Genomic DNA, 21,799 nt, shown 5'->3' with positions numbered 1-21,799 from the left:
GTGCATTTAGCCAGGCATTTCTGGGGACACAGCTCACCCCAGCCCCCAGTTTGGGCACTGAGGGGTCTACACCCTCTACCCTGATCTGTGGCCCTGGACAGTGCTTTGTTTTGAGAGGGTCATGCACCTGGCCAGTGAGAACTGCTGGGAAGTGGTCCCTCTCCTCACTCTCAAAGTTAGGTTCCTCTTTCTCCTCCTGCTTAAAATGATAGCTGTTCATTCATTTACCACTTATCCATTTACTGATTCCATTGGGACTCCCCTGCATACCATTAGTGAAGGCTTCAGGGTCTACAACAAAGACAGTATTTATTGACAGCCGTGTGAGAGCAGACTTGAGTCAAGACAAGGACCTTCTCCACCAGGGGAGATCAATCTTTTAAAAAGAAGGCAGTCTGAGACATCAGTGAAACCTCCAGCATCTCTCTTGACTGTGGTCATCTGGGTCGGGGCTGCTCAAAGTTATTTAACAAGATCAAAATACAAAGAAAGGAGAAAAAGAAAACCGAGAGAAGCCCCGCGGCCGGGCACTCCGTGATGTCTGTTTAATGCGATAAGAAAAAAGTAGCAGCAGGCAGACATTTTCTATTATTTATCAGCATCCCTGAGGCAGCCAAATCAAAGCTCCAGCTTCCTTTAAAACAGAGCAGATGTGTTAGCAGCAAACTTTCTGACCCACAGAAGCGGATGCGGCCCCTTGACTGCTAAACAAGTTTTCACCCGTGGTCAGCACGGAGGCCTTGGGAATACCATGTTTTTTCACGTTGGTGAAAAGGTACAATTCCTCATAGGTCAGATCACCCCCAGCTTTCAAGCAGTAGAAACAAACAAAGGAAAACAAAACAAAAATCGGGGTGCCCTGCTGTGGTCAGACAAGGGAAGCCATGTTCACCTTCTGGCCAACGAAGGGGATGAGACCAGCCAGCCTTACACTTCGGCAGGCAGGAAACTCAGGCTACTGGATTCTCCTTCTTAGATCAGAATTCCAGGGCCGCCTTTATACACTCATCGCCCCGCCCTCCCTAGGCTCCCCTCTGAGGGCAAGGCCCCTCACCACGCCCTCCATCACTGCCTCCTGTTCCTTCTGGACACTGTTCCCATGGTCACCGAGAGTCCTGGATTTATCCAAACTCCTTTTCTCAACCTTGGCAACTTGATTGTCTGTGACATTGCACGTGGACGCATTGTTAAGAAGAGTGTCTATTTAGCAGACATTTCTTTTTAAATCTATAAAAAATAGAATAAATGCATTCTCATAAATTATGCATATGTGTGTGTTCTCTTAAACATAATAATTATTAGTCATTTATCTTTGTGTTACTAACAGGCCTAGGTAGTCTAAGTACGTATTTTAGGTCATTTTGTTTTATCTACAAGTTGATGGTGCCGGCATTCAGCTAACTTCTACTGCTTCGCTTGTCTCTTCCTGGGAGCAGTGTCCTCCTTCTTTCTGCAAACGGACCCCACCCCCATGCAGTTCTGCCGAAGACGGTGAATCAGAGAGAGGCAGAATGCAGCACACCAGTTAAGTGTGGGCTCGGAGGCAGACCCCATGAGGTCGGCGCTGTTATTCTCATGAAACAGGTGAGGAAGTGAGACTAGAGAGCCTCTGAAACCCTCCCAAGGTCGGTGTTCTACTGTTTTTGTAAAAAGCTATTAGCGCAGACCTGCTTCTTCCCTCTTTCAGCTACCAAGGTCAGTTCAAATCCTTCCTCTCCATGTTCAACCAGAGAGGAAAAAGAAAGCCTTATTTTTTTGTACTGCTCAATTATTTTCCTAGGACTGCCTTCATAAATCATCACAAAACTGGTGGCTTTAAACAGCAGATCTTTATTCACGCACAGTCTGGAGGCCAGAAGTCAGAATCCCCGTGGAGTCTCTGGGGAAACCTATTTCGTGCCTCTTCCAGCTTCCGGGGGCTCTGGAAATCCTTGACACACCCTCGGCTTGCAAATATATCACTCTAGTCTCTTCCTCCATCTTCCCATTTCTTCTCTTTTCCCTCTCTGTGTGTCCTCTCCTGTCACCACTGGACACCAGTCGTTGGATTTAGGGCCCATCCTGAATTCAGGGTGATCTCCTCTCAAGGTCCTAAACTTATTTGCATCTGCAAAGACCTAATTTCCAGTAAGGTCACGTTCTGAGTTTCCAGGTGGACATAATTCTGGAGGTGGGGGGACATTATTCAACTCACTACAAATGCTTACAATTGAAAGAGCTCTCATTCACCCTGTTAGCCCATCACACAGAACTCAGTTGCAGGAAGAGGCCACTTTCTTTTGCTCACACCACTTCTTTGGGGGCCCTTCTTCAGCCTGTCTGCTGGAGGGGCTACCAGGCCTCCTTCAGCTTTGTAGACCTGTGCAGGCCCCTCTGATTGAGTCGACTCCTGTATGTCTTTGTTCGTCTCATTGTCATGTACAGAATTCCTTCTTGGGTTCAGAATCAAAATATTGGTGCTGAAAACAGTGGAGAATGAAAAGAATACTGAGGGGGGTAGTCTGTCAATCAATCTATCTAGCTACCTACCTTTCTATCCATCTATCCATTCATCTGTCTATACACACACACACACACACACACACACACACATACATATTCATATCTATCGATGCATCTAAGCTACCTATTACATATCTTTCTGCTCAAGAAATGGATGCACTATTTTGTAAGAAAAACATACAAGCTCATGCAGGTAGGGATTTTTGTTTGTAACAGTACCTAGAACACAAGAGTTGCTTAGTAAATATCGATGAATGAATAAGCTTGATATCTCAGGTTTGTAAATTTTATAAACCTTTCTTTTTTATCTACTCTCTGTGAACCACAAAAAAAGATAAGGTCTATTAAAATTCAAATGAAAAATGTCCTAGATATGGATAAAAATCATAATTGTGTGTCAAAGTGAATGACCTATATTATTTTAAATAATTTAAATATCTATAGGTAAAACATAAAGATTGGAGTGGTTGTTTGTTTAAGAAATTATTTTGAAAGAAATAAATACATCCAAAATATTATTTATTTGGACGAATTTCTTTGAAAGTAGATTGGCTTCAGATGACATTATTTAATTTCACAGGAATGAGACTGAAGAGGTGCAAATAAATCTATTCTGTTTATTTCATTTTTGATATTCATTTGAGGATGAAATAAGGCTCTTATTAACAAAAAGCAATCAAAGTCCACAAGCCAGAGGTAGAGCTCGATAACACGATTTTTAAAAAGCTACTAACTAGTAGCAGACCTGACAAATACGTGGAGATTGCATGATCATCATTTCCAGTCTTTCTTGGATGAACCATCACCTCTATCTATCGTGAGCTTTATGGATTTTGTGACACTCCAGTCTCTCCCTAACAGAGCAGACAGCATCGTCCAGTGAGGAGATGAGGCCACTGGACAAACTAACCCAGCATCTCCTTCTCTTAAGGACCCCTTCTCTCATCCACACTTTGTTCCAGAACCTGGGCTTTGCTCAATCCGAAAGGGACAGCTCTGCTGTCACCTGACCGTCAGGAAGAGACCTGCCTGGTCTCTGAGGGCCCCGCAGCGAGCCTGCTCTCCCTGCACTCTTCTCAGGGCTCCTCGCACATTCCCAGTGGGGCTGTGCCCCGAAGCTCTTCTCCCCTGAGCTGAAATGCTTTCTCCCACCAGTCTGGGTCCTTGTCTTCTGCTGTTTCCTAGACACCCCACCTGCCCTTATGTGTAGATGTGTCTACCTGTCTCCCCAACTCAAATCTAAATTCCCCTCTCCAGAGCCTGGAGCAGGGCTTGGCACGTGGGAGCAGCACAGCAGACACCTGTTGTGGGGCAGGTCGGTGTGGACAGGAGGGAGGGGTCTGGGTGCGGTGAGCAGGTGGGCGAGGGTTGTGGCAGGGCCGGCTTGTTTCAGGTCTTGAAGACAGTGATAATGAGTTTGGATTTTACCCTGGAGGGGATGAGAAGGCACTGGAGACCCTGAGCAGGGGAATAACTAGGATGGTTATATTCAAAAAGATCACTCTGGCATCTGTAAAAAGGCACCACGGGGAGTACAGGTGGAAGCAGGCGGAGAAGCTGGGAGGGAGCCATGGCGAGCAGGTGAAAGACGCCGGGGAGTCATGTGGGAGTAGACGTGGGTGGGAGGGGCAAGACAGGTTCAGACCCGTGTATATTTCAAATCCATGGCCGGAAACCCTTGCTGATGGATTGAAGGTGGAGCGTGAGGGAAAAGAACCAGAGAGAACACCACGGTCTTGGGCTTGAGCTCTTGGCCACCCACGGAAGTGCCATCCACTGGGCAGGGAAGATGGAGGGAAGGACGGGCTTGAGATGGGAGGTGAGAGGAGCCTTTCCAACCATGTTCCATCAAAACACATCTCAGACATGCAAATGCAGATGGCCAGTAGTCACAATCAGGGGAGAATGGGGCTGGGGACTGATTTGAGGAGTCACCCGCACATGATGGTATTAAAGCAAAGGTGTGGGTAAGAACACGTAAGGATGAGAACAGATGGAGAAAACCAAGGAGTGAGCCATGTGGCTGAAAAGGAGGAGCAAGAAGTACAAGAGACTGAAAGAAAGCACAGGGCGGGGGGTCCGATCCTTATTATGCTAAGCATATACTGTGTAAAATCATGTACACGAGGAATCTAAAAAATACAACAAACTAGTGAATATAACGAAAAGGAAACAGACTCACGGATACCAGTGGGGAGAGGAAGAGGAGGATGCAGAGAAAGGCAAGACGGGGCAGTGCGTTAGGAGACACAGACCACTTTGTGTGAAACAAATAAACTTCAAGGATGTGTTACACAGCACAAGGAAACCAGTATTTTGCCGTAACTGTAAGTGGAATATAGCCTTTCATTTAAAACTGAGAATCGCTGCGTTGTACATCTGTAACTTACGTAATCTTGTGCAATTTTTAATTTTTTTTAAAAAATCCTCATAAGAGAAAATTAAGGGTCTGAACCTGTCTTGCCCCTCCCACCCACGTCTACTCCCACACGACTCCCCGGCGTCTTTCACCTGCTGGCCGTGGCTCCCTCCCAGCTTCTCCGCCTGCTTCCACCTGTACTCCCCGTGGTGCCTTTTTAGACGCCAGAGTGATCTTTTAGTGGGAAGCGAAGACAGACAGAGGAAAACGGCACACAGACTCTTGGGAAGTTTTATTTTACCTTTTGTTTTACTTTAAGGTGAGACAGAGCACAGTATCGTTTTTCTGGGGAATGAGCGAGAGCAGGAGGAGGACTGATGCAGAGAGAGGACTCTTACAAGCACCTGACTTCAGCCGGCAGCGGCCCAACAAGCAGGCTCGCGATGAAGGTGAGACGGGCGCTTAAGCCCGCGGGCGGATGGGCACTAAGACACGGCCCCCGCTGGAAGGAGCAATGGGTGGGAAGGAGCGCGCAGGCGGCAGAGGAGAAGAACGAGCGAGCAGCACCGCGAAACGTGCTGCACGGAAACGGCTACGGCTTTTCTCAGGAACAACTGAGTGTTTTGTCAGAAAGCATCCATCCTACGCGCACAGTTGTTCTCAAGGTGCAAAGCCAAGCGCCTGCTTCGCTGGACAAGCACCTCACGTGATGACCCGCGATCGTGCGTCCGCTGGTTTCCAGCGCGGGACTCGGGCAGCAGGAAGAGGCCGGGGGTGGGCCCGCTCGGGTGGGCGGCTCTAACGTCCCTTCTCTGTTAGGGCGTCCAGGAGAGCTCCCGGCTGGGGTGCAGAACGACTGACACCTTTACCCGTTGTTTTCAGTTTTTATGTTTCAGGAAGATACTGTCCCACAGCAGAGCAATGTAATTACTATCTCTCTTGTAATGAGTTTCTTTTTATCTTTATTTCTCCAGGAACGCGTGTGCTTCTGCTTCTGCCGAGGTAAGATGCTCCATGAGCAACCCTGGGTGTGAAAATGGCTCGTCCCCTCCCAAGCTCGGGCCCCCACATGAGTCATTCCTTTCTCTTGACTCGGTTTCTCTACACGAAGTGCAATAGCACCTGCTTCCTAAAGTTGTCATTCAGATTAAGTGAGACGACGCGTAAGAAAACACCTGCTGGGGTGCAAAACACACCTCGGAGTTTCTTAAAAGAACTGTCAGTGCCTGAACGGGCCGGCACAGCGTGCGCTGCTCTTACCAGCCACTCCGGAATTGTTTCCAAAGTCACGTGCGCTGCAGTTAAGTTTTGAAAGCAGTCCTTTTTCTCATGCATGTCTTATAACCTCACGACGTTTAGACTCTCATGACCATCACACCTTCCCTAGCGTCCACCTCATGTGTCAGTATTGTGCATCTGGATGACATGTGCGCTCCCCAAGAAATTAGCCAGAAAGTTGAATTTCCTTGTTTTAGGTTTTTCAATTAAACAACTTGCTTGGTATCAGGCTTTAGGTCTTAAAATCCTAAAAAAAAAAAAAAATGCCAAGAAGGAATGTAAATTTTAGACAGTGCTATTTGTTTTGTTTTGGTGACATTGACCTGTTCACCCAGAAGGAGCTCTGAACCCATGGAAGAGCTCACTGTCCACCACGGGCAGGATGTGGGACCAGAAGTCTGCCCCTGTGCCTGGAACCGGGGAAAGGGGTGTGGGAAATAGCACGGGAAACCGTAATCATGGAACTGGACTCCCAGTTCCATTTGCTCGGTTCTGTCCTGTTCCAACGTGAAACAGACGGCACATCGGAAATTAGGGATTTGAGCAGGACTTATTTACCCAGGGATTATTTACAAAGGTTGGGTAGAGGAGAACCACAAGCCGGGGCTCCATCAACCAGGGCTTGCAGCAGAAGAGCTGTTACCAAGCAGAGGCCTGAAGAGAGGAGGGGAGGGAGCAGGGACCAGACTGCAGGAGGGGCGTGCTGCGGACTGGTCACCTTGAGAGAAGCCAGCCTAAAGGGATTTCCCAGAGCGGACACCAGGAGGATATTTTCCTCTCCCATCAAATCTCCCTACTGGGCCAACTCCCGTGGAAGCCAAGGGCAGAGAGGGGAGGCAGAGGAGCAAACAGAAGAGATCCAGCACACCCCGTGGGAGAAATGAACCCTTCAGAGCCTGCTCCTCAGCTGTGGAGTAAGAATGATGGTAGTGCCTCCTTCATGGAGTTAAAATCAAATTATATGTATAAAAACCTTTTAAACACAGACCTTGGCACAAAAATAAAAATCATTAAATATGTTCTGTTGGTGCTGTCACCATCCTCCTCCTCAAAGAAAGAAAACAATGCCATTGACACAAAGTTGAAGGACGAGACTTGAAAAGCCAGGCAATGGGGCAGGGAACCAGAGAGTGAGCGTGTGAGCTGCTGCCTGACCACGCCGCCCCTTCTCTGTTTCTTCTGCCTCTAGGCTTTTTAAAGGAAGCAACAGCACGATGAACCCTCAAGGAACTAAAACAAAGAAGTGAGGATGTGGAGGTAAAAGCTGGCAGGCAGAGGGAGTGGTACATTAAAAACCCAGAGTAGGAGAACCCACAGGAGTTTCTGGCTGCAAGTATTTCCAGATGGTTGCAAAGGTGACAGAGGCTGATGGAAGGTGAGGCTAGCAAGAAAGACACGGGTGAGGCTGGGAGATGCCCTGGATGGAGCGCATAGACTTAGCAGTTTGTCATGCAGGTAATGAAAATCCATGGTGTTGTTTTAAGCAGGACTGTGACTTGAGGGCCCTTATCTTTAACAAAAATTAATCAGCAATATTAGGAATGAAATAGCTGACGTCACCATACATCCCACAGCCACGAAAACAGAACAAGGGAAACAACAGACGGTCTTGGGCTCATTCATTCAACAACATAGAAGAAATGAACCAACTCCTTGAAACCACAGATTACTAAACCTCAGGCGAGATGAAATCATAAGCTAAAATGCTCTGTAACCACTGAACCCATTTCAACTTCCACCGACTTCCGGGGCCTCCTTCTCCGCTGCAGTCGCCTGGTGAGCAGGTGAAGGCACACCCACAGTTAATGGCCTTGAGCTGCGTATTTCACATTTCACCTTGTCTCACACCCCGCTGATGAGAATTAGTCGTGTGGCCCCACTTAGATGCAAGACTTGGAAAATACAGTCAGACTGTGGATCTAGAAAGAGGAGAGCACAGACGTTGGTGAGTGAGCACACAGGAGGGCAGTCGAGCTGTGAGGAATCCCTCATTGCCACGTCGGGAGCTGGTCAACCCTGCTGCCACCGCTGCCACCCTCATCCTCATTTGGTAACACTGACTGAGCATCATTATGTCCAGGAACCATTCTAGGCCTAAAGGACTAGTTCATTTTAAACCTGCAGACACATTTTTAATTTCAGTTTCCAAATGAGGAAACTTAGACCCAGACAGACTGAGACACCTGCTGGGTCACATGGCCAGAAAGCAGTGGGGCTGGAAGATGAAGCCAGCCAGCGTCCCTACAGTGTTGTCCCACAGAGTGACCTTTGACTCTTCCAAGGGTTGCCTCTGAAGCTCTCAAAAATACACGTTTAACTCCATGTCCTCTTCACTGGCTAAAATCAGGAAATACCACCTGTGTTAACTTAAGGAGATGGAAAAAGAAAAGCTGGAAACTATAAATAAACAAGAAGATTACAAAAAACACATAGAAATATCACAGGAGAGAGCACAGAATCAAAACCTGTGATATTAAAAGATTATATAGATAGACAACTAGCAGAACTGATCCGATGGAAAAGTAAAATGTGCAAAAACAACGTGGGGAACAAAAAGGCTACATGATCACAGGTACAACAGAGATTTAAAATAATAACAACATAAGAACAGATCAACAATTACCCAGTAATAAACTTGAAAACCTAGTTACACATAAAGAGTTGAGAACTCAGTTTAAATACATTCATGGGAATATACAAAACACCAAACTGGCAAGAGCATAATTTGCATAATTCATAAATAGTAAATAAATCGATGTCTTCTTTATAAAAGCACAGCACAAACAAAGCAAAATACATTTAATTTGCTTTGTAAGTGTGTGCTACCAAAATTTCAAGGAAAAGTTAATTCCTTCCTTAAATAAGTCATTTCAAAAAATGCAAAGCTTAAAATATGCAGTTCGCCTTATGAGGCTACTATAATATTTATTCCAAAGCTAAGGAGACCAATATAAGTAATAAAATGTATAGCCTTATTCCCTTATGAATGTAGATATGATGATCCCTAAATAACATAGTGGCCGCCCAAATCCAACAGTACATTATTGAACATGGAAATCATGAGCAGGGAGAACGATGCTAAGAATGCAAGATGTTTTGCTATTTAAAAACCCACGAATTTATAACATCAATAGACTAACGGAGAAAGAAATCATATGCATCTCTCAATTCATGCAAAAAATAATTTTAACTGGGTTTTGAAATTCATCAAATAAAAATATCTAATAAAAAGCAAGAATGGAAAGGCCCACAGTGTTCCCACTAAGATCAGGAGGGGAGCCCACTGTCACCGCTAGAGTTGAACATACTTGCTCGTAAGGAAGAAAAATAAACACAAGGCACGAGGATGAGAGAAGAAGAGATACAGCTGCCATTATTTCAAGGAGTCATGCTCATCACACAGAGAAGCCCGCGTCATTAACAGTCTACCAGAGTTAATAATGTTCAGGAAGGGTGCAAGGCACAGGGTCAGTGTCTAAAAAATTATGTAATATGTCTCCAAAAATATAACTAGAACCTAGGTACCACTCATAAGCAACACCTTTATAAAGTGCCTAGGAATTATCTTAGGCGTCTAAGGCATTCAGAAAGGTCTAGTCATAAAAACCATGAGTTCATGGCACAAAGGCAAAGAAGACCAACGAGAGACAGAGAGCAGAGTTCAGACACAGACTCCTGTATGCGCAGGAACTTATGTGACAGTGATGGCCCCACCAGACATGGAGAAAGGTTGCTCAGTAGGATTGTTGGGAAACCTGGCTCCAGATTCCTGCTCCACATCGTCATGAACTAAAGACCTAAATGTCATAGGTAAAACCAGCAAGTTAGCAGAAGAAAGGTGGGAGGTCCTCTTTGATCTAGAGATGGGGAATGGTGCTCGAACAAACTTCCAACATCCTCTGTCTTTTCTTCTATGTTGTGGACAGTTCCCTTGATTCCACTCAGTCATCCTACTGGAATTCGTATTTAACCATCATGTTTCAGAAGGCAATAGGGTCAAATGTAGACTGGGAAGCTACCTACTGTGGACAGATTACATTCTCTGTGACTCAGTTTCCCCATCCTTGACAATGAGGAGAGAAACCGTATCCACAGCAGAAGGTTGTCATGGGGACTAAACGAGGGTGGATGGAGAGATATTGAGAGAGAGACAGACACACAGTGCACTTGGAACAAAGTCTGGCACCAAGTGAGCTCTATGAAGATGTGAGCTGTTGTTATTTATCATTTGCCAATATTGTTTCACACTCTAAAAGCTATTTACTCTTCTGGGTATTTCTATCACAAGGCTTTCATTTTATAGATACAGTGTTTCTAGTAAGATTTGAAGGGGCTAATGAATGCCACCCTTTCTTCCTCATCCACAACCTAAGCCATCTAGGAAAAAACATTAAGAAAAATAATTAATATGAAAATAGTGCCTTTATTATTACGAAGTTGACATTGAAGCTGACATTCAGGCAGCTTGCCAAGGGAACTCAACCACATTCACGGAGTTAGCATCACTAGCAGGGATGGACCACACAAAGCTTCCCCGGCAAGGACGGAACCTGTGCCCTGAACCTGGCCCATGACTGAGAGAAGAGGGGACATCGGTGCAGATCAGAAAGAAGGTGGTGGGCCACACCTGCTTCACAATGTCCCGAATTCATCAGCCTAAGGAGTTGGTTCTCTGTCCGTGGGTGGTTTAATGCAGCACTGGATTGCGTTTCACTAATTTTCACAATGTCCACTGCAAGTGCAGACAACACTCCTCTGTACAGAGGTTCAGGGATCCCCGTGGAGGAAGGCTCTCCCATCCTACAATCGCCTCGCCTGGAACATGCAGCCACCACCGTGCACTTAGCAGAAGAGCACACTGGCTGTGGTTTACCAAAACTTCCCTTCGCTTGCATGAGTCCACGTCTGTTCAGCTTAGATGCATGTTCTAGGGTTCAGACCAGTGACACAGCAAGTGCAGCTCATCCCCATGGAGAGAGATGAGAGCATCACAGGGGCACCGTGGAAACTGCAGAGTCAAATTGAACACGACTCACAGGCTCACCATGCACCGTGCACGCACAGACTCTCCCACCTCCACCAACCGTCTCACGGAGTTCGGCTGCCTTCTCACGGGACGTGAACATCATTTGGCTTCACAGCCCCATGGACCTGGTTCAGCAAGCACGTCATGGGCTAGGGTCCTGGCCCCAGGGATACAGCCAGCAGGCTGTCTGCAGCTCTGGGCTTCGGGACTGCTGGGTCCACACTGTGCCATCCATTGATTCACACCTCGCTGCAGCAAACTGTTGTGAATTGATGTTTTGGTATAAAGGCTTTTATGACTGCCATTAGTATTTTATTTCTTGCCATAAAATGATAATTTGAGCAATGCAGAGGATATACTGTTAACAACTTAACATTTACTTTTAATAAATAAGAAGTATTTTACAGGGAACTGTAGCCCATTATGGAAATTGTAATTTGTTCTCGGTGCCAGGAAAATGTATTCTCAACTGCATTGCACCCTGTGCCCAGCTACAAAACCCGAAACTTCCTTTGCATTATATATTCTCATTATGATAGATTAACAAATCTACTGTAAAAAGTCCTGTTGAACACAGCATGCACCGTTTTAAATGAAGACACCAAAACATGTCAGGCTTTCTTACAGGGATGGCAGAATTGAAATTGCCCCTCATTTATACGAGGCAACTGTAAATGCTGAAATACAGATTACTCATGCATTTAAAGTGGTCCTGCCCGTGTACCTCCCCTGCTAATTTATGCACACTGCAGTCCCGGGTGCAGCATGCCTCTCATCTTCTTCTGAACTCCTCAGAAAATACCAGCATTTAAATCTTGAAATTAAATTGCGTTTAAGCAACACCACGAATTCCGCACCTGTTAAGAATTTTTCCAGTGCACTTCTGACTTGCGTTTACAATAAACCTGCACCAATCTGCCATCTGTTCTGGATTTCAGACCCAGTGAGACATCAGACTTCAGTGGTACAAAGGCAGCAGCCTCGTCCATCTCGCAGTTAAAGCAGTAATAAAAAGACGTCACATGACACAAATACCAGTATTTCAACATATCTGAATTAGAGATAAGAATGAGTCAGCTGTTTATTTTGCTGGTTAAAAAAAAGAGCTTTTTTTCTTACATCCAAGTGGGAAGTGGTATTTGGATATGAGATGGTCATCAGTAGGGAAAACAAGTGAATTAAATGTTTAAGTGTATCCTGCCACCTGCAGAGAAATTCCCAGGTCAAGTCACAAACACTATTAATAAAGGATCTAAAGCTGATGTGATTTTCTTCCCTTCCAGAGCACACTTGGAGAAATGAGAGGAAAAAACATCGAAAACGATGAGTTCTCTAAAGGAAAATAGTTATTTCATATTTCTTCACAGTTTAGAGGTAATGGCGATAGAATGAGGGAAAACGGGGGAAGTTTAACTTATTTAATTCACAAGGCAATATGCACACAGCCGTTCTGTGCCTTGATATTACAGGGAAAATGCCACGTCAGCTGTTAAATTCCCTTAAAATGTGAAAGTGAGGACTAGGCGTTTTGTCCGTTCTTGCTAACGTCTATGTGAGTTAAGTCAGCCCTTACACTACTTCCTACAAGGCTGAGGCTGAGAAATATTCCCCAGTGGGAGGCGAAGGGCAACAACAGAAAGTAAGAAGTAAGCCCGTCATGGAAATAGGGAGGGTCTGGGCAAGGGGAGGGGCAGCTGGGGGAGACTGGGGTCAGACCCCTCACTTCTTGGCTTAAGGATGACCTTGAATTTGGCTCTCCTCCTGTCCGTGTATCCACCACCACCCTCCTGTCTTGTCCACGTTCACCAAAGCTGAGTTCTTAATCCACATTTCAGTTAGGAAGGAGATCTGTTTCCCACACAAACGAGAAATGGCTGAGGAGGCCTGGGAAAAGATCTCTTACCCTACCTCCAAAAGTCTGTGTGACTGGCATGTGACGGGGAGCGACGCTGTTCTGTGTGGTTATAAACGCAGGACAGCCATTGACAAGAGGAAACACAGGGAAGGATGGTCCAACGGACCGTGAAGAAAGGGCTTCCTCGCACTCAGAGTTGCTGCAGATAAAGCGGGCTCCTGCCGGAGGGGTCGGGTTCTCTGGCTCCGGCCGGTGACAGAGTCCCCGTACTTGGTGTGGTGTGAGTGCCGAGACCTAACATTCTAGGGGGGGAGCTCTGTTTGTTGACAAGCACCGTGGGGGTTCTTAGGAATCCCAAGATGTCCTGGGTCAGACGTTGTTTTATGAAGTCGTTTGCATCACGAAAAGCAGCAGGAACAGCCGCTGGCAGTGAGCGGCGTCTCAGGTGAAGGAGAGAGAGCTTTGACTTCAACATTCGGCTCCGTCCCCATCTGCATCATCACCGCACAGCCGTCTAATAGCTAAAGCAGGCCCTTCTGGGAGACGGGCGATGGAGTCGGCCAGGTGGCTCAGAGAGCACTGGGTGGCTGGGCTGTAATTTCCGGTGCTGGGTCAGAAAGGAGTAGAAACTCCAGGGAGGCACGAAGATAACGCCAGCCTTGGAGCTGGCCAGGCGAGAACTGGGGTTCCCGTGTTATCTGTGCTCACTACAGATGAGGACTGCGGAAAGCCACTCAGACTCTCTGAGCCTCCCTTCCTCACTTGCAAGCGGGAAGACGACACTTTCCCGTAGAGTTCCTATTAAACATCCCTGGCACACAGGAGGCACTCAGTAAATCACGGCCATTCTGATAAGGCGAATTGAGAACGCTGTGCACTGAATGTAATTGAAATCTTTGCAGAGAGAAGCCTTCCCAAGCATTTTCCAGGTGTCCCTTGGTTTAACATCAGCCTCAGGCCAGTCACAGGAGGAACCACCCACCTCCCGCCGAGACAGAACTCCCCAGAGACGGTGTGGGAAACACCCTCCCCGCTCAGAGTCGGAAGGTTTCACAGTAATACTGTTTTCAAAATCCTGCTGACCAATAGAGCCCCAGAACACTGGAAACCTCTGTCCTGGCCCGGCCAGAGCGCTCAGCCAGCATTCTAATTTTTCCAGCAGCCTCACAAGAAGATAAAATAAAGCCGGCTGCCCAGTTCAGTCCTCACCTGTGTCTGCCTCCATCTGCATAATTAGTCAAAGCTTTGGTCAGCTCTATGCAAAGAGTCACAAATATACAGCTATGTGCCACTAAAGGGGATTATTCTCCAGTGATCCCGAAGCATCTGCTGTAACCTTGTGACATTACATGCCTTTTTTCCTGTATTTTTTTCATTAATAAACTTTACTTTTTAAGAGCAGTTCCAGGATCACAGCAACATTGTGTGACAACTACAGGGAGTTCCCATACACCCCTGCCTCCACACATGCACAACCTCCCCCTCCAGCAACACCCCACGCCAGAGTGGTACTTGTCACAATGATGGCCCTACGATGACTCATCGTTATCACCCAGCATCCACGGTTCACTTTTGATGCTCTGCCTTCTATGGGTTCTGACAAATGTGTAATGACATGTATCCATTCTACTGTCACACAGAGCAGTTTCACAGCCCTTCATCCCTCTCCACTCCTAACACCCAGAACGCACTGATCTTTTTGCTGTCTCCATAGTTTTGCCTTTTCCGGAATGCCGCATAGTTGGAATCGTGTAGAATGTAGCCTTCTCAGGTGGGCTTCCTTCACTCAGTGATACGCATTTAAGGTTCCTCTGTGTCTTTCTATGGCTGGATAGTTGATTGCTTTTCACACTGAATAATATTCTGTTGTCTGAATATACCACAGTTTTACTTACCTATCCACCTACTGAAAAAAGTCTTGGTTGCTTCCAAATTCTGGCAATTATGAATAAAACTGCTATCAGCATTTGCTTGAAGGTTTTTGTAAGAACATGTAACCTTTCAGCTTCTTCGGGCGGATGCCAAGGATCTCCGCGGCCAGAACATACGGTAAGAGCGTGTTTGGTAAGAAACTGCCCAGCTGTCCTTCAAAGTGGCTGTGCCGCTTGGCATTCCCGTCAACAGTAGGTGAGAGCTTCTGCTGCCCCACATCTTCGCCAGCACTTGATGGTGTCAGCACCCTGGATCTGGGCCATTTTAATAGCTGGGTCGTGGCACCTCAGTGCTGTTTCAGGTTACACGTGCCTGTTGACATGTGATGTGGGCACCTTCTCACGTATTTACTAGCTGTCTGTGTTTCTTTTTCTGTGAGGTGTCTGTTTAGGCCTTTTGCCAATTTTTTTAATTGACATCGAGCTGATTTACAATGTTACGTTAGTTTCAAGTGTACAGCAAAGTGATTCATATCCATATATATATATATTCTTTTTTGGATTCTTTCCCATTATGGGTCATTACAAGCCACTGACTGGAGTTCCCTGTGCTAGGCAATAGATCCTTGTTGTTTATCTATGTTATATATAGTAGAATGTATCTGTTAATCCTCAAAATGGGCAGATTTGCCCACTTTTAACCAGGTTCTTCATTTCCTCACTGTTGAATTACGAGCTCTTTGGATAGTCCTTTACCTGATACGTCTTTTGCAAAGATTTTCTTCCAGGGTATGGCTTATCTTCCCCTTTTCATGAAAGTTTCTTTTGCAGAATTTTCTCAGCCCTCCCCTTCAAACAATACTGGCCCCCTGGAAATTTTAAACTACGGCTTTGGTCTTCTACCACCTACTGTGACATTCACCATTGAAGACGCTCCTGCCCCAGAGAAACTCACGGAGATGTTACAAGACTGGCAATGTCCCTCTGTGACCTGCAGACCTTAATGTGTATCTAGAGGCTGCCTGCAGGTGCCCTGCTGAGTCCCAGCCCACATTCATCTGGGTCTGGGGGATCTAATGGGCCAATAGGAACGAGGCCGCCAGCTGTGAGACCACATCAGACGGAGCAAAGCAACGGTAGTGTGTCATCACCAGCACAGAACCTTGGTGATTATGCCTGTCCTTTAAATGACAGCACTGATTAAATAGTAATTAATTTCTCAACAGGCTGAATTAAATAATCAAGTAAGCTGTAGGTAATGCAATTACAACAGTTACTTAACACTTAATTAAATACTCTTACAAGTGCTAACATGGAAAGCCTTCCTCTGTCTTGAAGCAGCCCTGTTGCCATGAAATGATTCTCCTTCGAGGATCCAAGGAGCCGATCAGCAGCCTAGGGTCCCCTTGTGGAACTATACAATTAGGTCAAAAGGAGCCCGGTTTCTCACCCACTGCACACCAGCAGTGAGACCAATCCAGAGCCCGACGGGCCTTCCCTGGGAATCCCAGACCCAGGTGAACTGAAGGGAAAGAAAGGTGCCGAAAACAGAGCAGAGTTGGTCTCTGTAGAAACCAGACCAGCAGGTGAATACACTGGACTCTGATGGGGACACATCCCAGACGAGCTGGTGAAAAAGAAGAAAGAAATGAAAGGTGAGTTTCAGAAAGAAGTGGTACCTTCAGTAACCATCTTGCTGGCTTCCGGGGCCTTGGGCTTCTGCAGTCAGGTTCTGGGGACAAAGTGCTCAAGGCCAAGTTCAAGGTTTCACTTGAATTTGTTGTGGCTGGGGCCTGTCCTTCCCTTCTGCACCTACCTGACGCAGAACAGACGGCTATCAGCCGTGCCCGGGAAGATGTCTTCGTTATAGACATGGCATCTACCCTCAGATTTGGTCATCCTAAAATCTCCTCACAGGAAGGTACAAGCATGTTCATAAGACCAGAGGTCATACTGCTCAGAAGACCTAACTTTTATGTTGACTGGATCTCAGGTTTTAGTCACATTCCCTTGTGACCCAGTATTATTAAACAGATGCATTGGGCAAGGCAGTATTATGGTAATAATAGCTGTGAATAAAGATAATCCTATATTCTTTCTACGTCCTGAAAGATCTGACATTAATGGCGTCAAAACGCGCTTCCTGGGTAATTTCTTGAAGAGTTTTGGGCTCTTGCATCTGTGCTTTAGGCTTAAGATAAACAAGCTTCCCTTCCCACCCCCAGCGCAATGCTGACCAAGAATAAGGAAATTCATTGACAATGCAGTTTTTAACCTCGTGGTCTCACATGAATATTTACTATCCGGCTGGGAGCTGGCACCCAGCGGCTGCCTCTCTGCCTCCCTCCCTGCTGCCGCGAGCCATTGTTGGGAGACTGTTGCCATGGCAACAGAGGGCCCCAGAAGGCAAAGAAACTGACAGTCACCCACACAAAGCGTGGATCTGTGGGCTAATTAAAAGGTTCTATGCTCAGGGTCACCTTGTAAACGAGAAACGTCAGTCAGAAAGGCGCAGTCACAGAGAGCTCCGCGGAGAAGCCCCAGGAGCTGCCAGCCACGCCTCGGCGCCGGCTGTTCCCACAGTCCAGTCTGTTGCTCCCTGGGTGAGGGGCTCACGGGGCATCCTGACCCGTTGGCTGGGCCAGCTTCTTAAGTGATGGGAATCTATTTTGCATAAAGCAGCAACCTGGAGTGACTGATGAAAAGCAGGCTGCTTTCCTCAGAGCCTGACTTTGTTCGATCTGATGTTGTTTGTAATTGAAATTGCTTTGAAAAGCTTATGGGCTGAAGGTGGTAGGTGGGGACAGTGGACAGCTTAAGGCTAGCTCCCTGGGTCTGGAATATGACAACTACCATATCAGTCTAAACAAGGCTGGCGTGAGCTCTTTCCTTGGACCCTAATCAGTAAGTGCCCCTTCAGTGGTTCCTGGGACAAGAGTCTGAGCGTCTCCAGGATCCCATGTAACTTCAGGAACACGGAGTCAGGGTCTTGTCCCCGAAACAGCCCCCAGCTACCTGGTGACATTTCGGCCCCCCACTATCCAGCTCCAGCAGACCTCTGCAGCCATACCTCACACCGTGCCCCCTATGGGCATTCACCTCCAAATAAATAGCTTCACCGCAAACACAGAGGGCTTGGATTCTTACTCTGACCCTTCAGAAATCAGTGGATAATGTAGGAACAGGAAGTGGAGTTCCCAGGGAAACCAAGGCAGCCACAAGGAGGGGCCAGGATTTTACACAAGAGCCCAGTGCCTTGAACAGGAATCCCATGCCCAGACTCGGAAGACTGAAACCTCCACTGTAATCCTACGGGGCTCCTGAAGGACTGAAGCCATGAACTCCTGGCCCACCCACTTATGCCAGTGTCCTGGTGTTGGAACCGCCCTTCAGGCCCCTGGGCAAAGTCATCAATGTCTCAAGTCATCGGGAGGGTATTTCGTGGGGCTTCAGATGCCCAGAGATGGCCTCATTCACTTCCTCTTCTTCTTCCCAAAAGCCAGGGCTCCTTCCAGAGGGACAGACAAGACTGCAGGCGGCGGGCCTGGGTTCAGACTTGTGAGTCCATCCCAACTCACCCCTGGTCTCTGTGTGACCTGGAGCAAGGTAGCTCATTCTTCTGCTCCCCTTTTCCATCATCCTATGAAGGGGCAGCTGCAGCAGCACTTCCTTCCTGAAGTTGCTGTGATAACTAACTAAGATTATCTCCGTAAATTCTTAGAAAGATGCCCGGAATATAATAAGCCCAGTAAACATCAGCGTGTGTCATGGGTTGAACTGTGTCTCCCAGTGAGATATGCTGAGGTCCCAACTCCTAGTCCCTCAGAATGTGGCCGTATTTAGAAACAGGATCTTTACAGAGTAATCAAGTTCAGATAAAGCCATCAGGGTGGGGCCCAAACCAATATGACTGGTGTCCTTTTGAAAAGGGGAAATTTTCTCGCCAAGGCAAACATAGAGGCAAGACGATATGAAGACACAGGGAGAGCACCTGTGAAGATGGAGGAGTGAAGGGACGCATCTACAAGACAAGGAGGGCCAGAGGTTGAGGGGGGACCACCAGAAGCCAAGAAGAGACAAGGAAGATGGAAACCCTACAGGTTTGAGAAGGTCATGGCCATGCTGACACCTTGATTTCAGACTTTTGGCCTCCAGAACTATAAGATAATAATTTTCTGTTGTTTAGACACCCAGTTTATGGTACATTGTTATGGAAACATTAGAAAATAATACAGCATGTTTATTAGAGTACATGTTAATAAGCTCTAACCCAAGAAACCGCCAAATGTAGTACCTTTAAAAAGAAGCTTCTCATTAACCAGTCAGACTGTATTCAGTCCTGCGCAGGTGGAACCACTCTGCTCCATGAGCTCTCACAGGAGCCCAGGTTCTTTCTGTCTTGTGGCCCCACCACCTGCATTCCAGCCAGTGGGAAGGGGCAGGAGAGTCTGGGACGTGTAATGTTGAGGCTTCAGAGCTCGGAACCTAACTTGGAGGTGCAGGCATCACTTCCATCTACTTCCCATCAGCACAGGCTGAGTCGCATGGCCACACCTGGCTGCATGGGTGGGGGGAGGAACAGAGCCTCAGGTGTTCCTTCTTGAGATTTATTGTTTTATTTTTATTTTTGTTATTATTATTATTCAGTGACTGGCAAACTTGATGCTACATTCAATGAGGAAACAATGCAGGGATTAGTTCATGTCAGAACCAAGAGCATAGCTGTGTGTCACATAGTGGTTAGGGTTTGACAGAATCAGTCCAGTTGGAGGAAAAAGTAGCTGGGCAGAACCTCCCAAGAGAGGCTCATGGGGGCCGATCCCACCTGGGCAGGCCATAGCTTCCTAGAACTTCAGGGCTGTCTGTGGAAGCACTGGGCCTCCCAGTGACCAGTTTAATTGCTCTCTGCAGCTAAACTGTCATTTCTTTAGCTGAGACAAGGTTTGGGTCATCTGTCTGTCTGGTGGTTTTATTAGTATCTATTTTTACTCATAACTAAGAGACAAATAGGCAAGGAATTCATGACCGATGTAAACCTCTTTGTTAAAAAGAGTCATTCATCACTGACTGTCTTAGAAATGATAGCTAAACCATGCACCTTCTGAAATAACTTGAAGCATAAAGATGCAACCACTTATCAATTAATTTAAACTCCAGTGAGGGTTTTGCAGACACAGGTACTTTAGGATTTGGTCTAATGGATTGAATTTAGACTACTCCACAAATGAATTCCGAGATCAGGGTTATATATATTCACAAGCTGAGACTATGTGAAGTTTTCTTGGCAGAATGAAAGAATATATTAAAATCTGGACTCCTTATGTGTTTCCCAGAAGAAATCAGCAGTCAGTTTCTTCTACCATAAAATTAATCTAGAAAGTAAATGAACATAATATAAGAAATAATTCTGTAGGGGCACACAGGTACTTTAATGCCAACAATACCCAACAAAGTTTTGTCCCTGTTATCCTGAAGCCCTTTGAAAAATATGTCAAATTTTATCAAATCGAATTTGAAAGAGACTATAAAAGATTCCCAGGAAGCACTGTGAGGATTGAAATGAAGGTTTATAGCAATAGAAGTAAACTTGATTTCCAAAATGACTTTTGATAACATTGTGTTAACGACCATTAGGGAAAATCTTCTCAGGAGAAGTACTAGGTCACAAGGTATTCAATCAGTGAAGCAATGTCGAAGTAAGGAGTGTACAAATTAAAGATAGCATCATGTCTAAAATTGATAAGAGCCAGGACCACAGGAACAAAGTCCTCAAAATATAAAGCAGAAAAATCAAGACTGATTTAATTTGATTAATATCACCCAGCCTTGTGGTGACGTGATTACTACATGATCTTATCCCAAAGATCTATAGATGACTCTGTGGCCAGAAAAAAAAAGTGGTAAATGATTCTACAGATGGAGGAGGACAAAGAGGAAAGGGGAGGGGAAAGAGTGAGATGCCTGAATTGAGTCTCCCCAAAATAGTAAAGAAAAAAAACAGGCCAGTAACATGGAAACAGGGTTTAGGTCAGGACTAGAAACTGGTTGAAATAGCCCATCTCACCTGGATTTCTACATAACAACCCTCAGCCCAGAAGCTGCACAAAGCTTTGGACCCCTGGGCCAAGAACAGAGCTAATGACTACATCTCCCCACCTGCAGTGGCCTCGGGCTGGCGGATAACCACACGGCAGACCCAGAGACAGAGACGGGCTTCACCCAGAGGCGACCAGAGACCACCCAGCCCAGAGACACACAGCTGCAGCTCCTCAGTCCCTGGAGAGTCTGGCCCCGGCACTCCAGCTCTGCCCAAGTCGAAGGCAACACCTCAGAGTAGGTGAAGGTGGCTCCAGCAGCCACCATCCCAATTTTTGGTACCCTCTCCTTCCTTCAGTTGTCCCTCTGTGTCCTAGGCCACTTCACATGTCAACCCTTCATCCTCAGCAACCGGCTCCAATAGTCAGCCCTCTCCTTGACAGCCCCACTGACGTGCAGACGGACATCTCAAACATCATACGCCCCTCCTCTTCATTACAGGTTACTGCAAGCCATTGAATATAGTTCCTCGTGCTATACAGTGAACTCATTGTTGAATTATTCTTGATTTCTGTGTTTTTCTCACATACCACATCCAACCGTTTGGCAAATCCTATTGACTCTACCTGCAAAAACATACCCAAAGTCATTCTCTTCTCATGGTCAGTACCATGAGAGTACTACCGAGAGTCCCGACCTACATCTCTCACCCGGATTATCAAAACAGCACCATATCCAATTTTTTCCATTTCCACTGCCATCCCTCCAACCCACTCACCCCTTAGCAGTCAGAGCAGTCTTTCATCAACACAAATCGAAGTATCTCACTTTTCTTCCTTAGGCCCTCATTCACAGATATCCTGGGCTCATTG

The 21,799-nt window shown here is 46.4% G+C and overlaps 1 long non-coding RNA gene across 1 annotated transcript; it reads left to right on the top strand.

Annotated features, from left to right (window-relative positions):
• The first annotated feature begins 18,427 nt into the window (after window positions 1–18,427).
• Window positions 18,428–21,473, top strand: LOC140690046 (uncharacterized). The gene is made up of 3 exons (XR_012065246.1): window positions 18,428–18,497; window positions 18,840–19,001; window positions 21,054–21,473. It is a non-coding gene; the product is annotated as an uncharacterized lncRNA (long non-coding RNA).
• The last annotated feature ends 326 nt before the right edge of the window (window positions 21,474–21,799 follow it).

Source organism: Vicugna pacos, chromosome 3 (genome assembly GCF_048564905.1).
Source record: "Vicugna pacos chromosome 3, VicPac4, whole genome shotgun sequence".
NCBI classification, from domain to species: Eukaryota; Metazoa; Chordata; class Mammalia; order Artiodactyla; family Camelidae; genus Vicugna; species Vicugna pacos.
The sequence above is the reverse complement of the archived record's forward strand: the minus strand, read 5'-3'. Positions and strand labels throughout refer to the sequence as shown.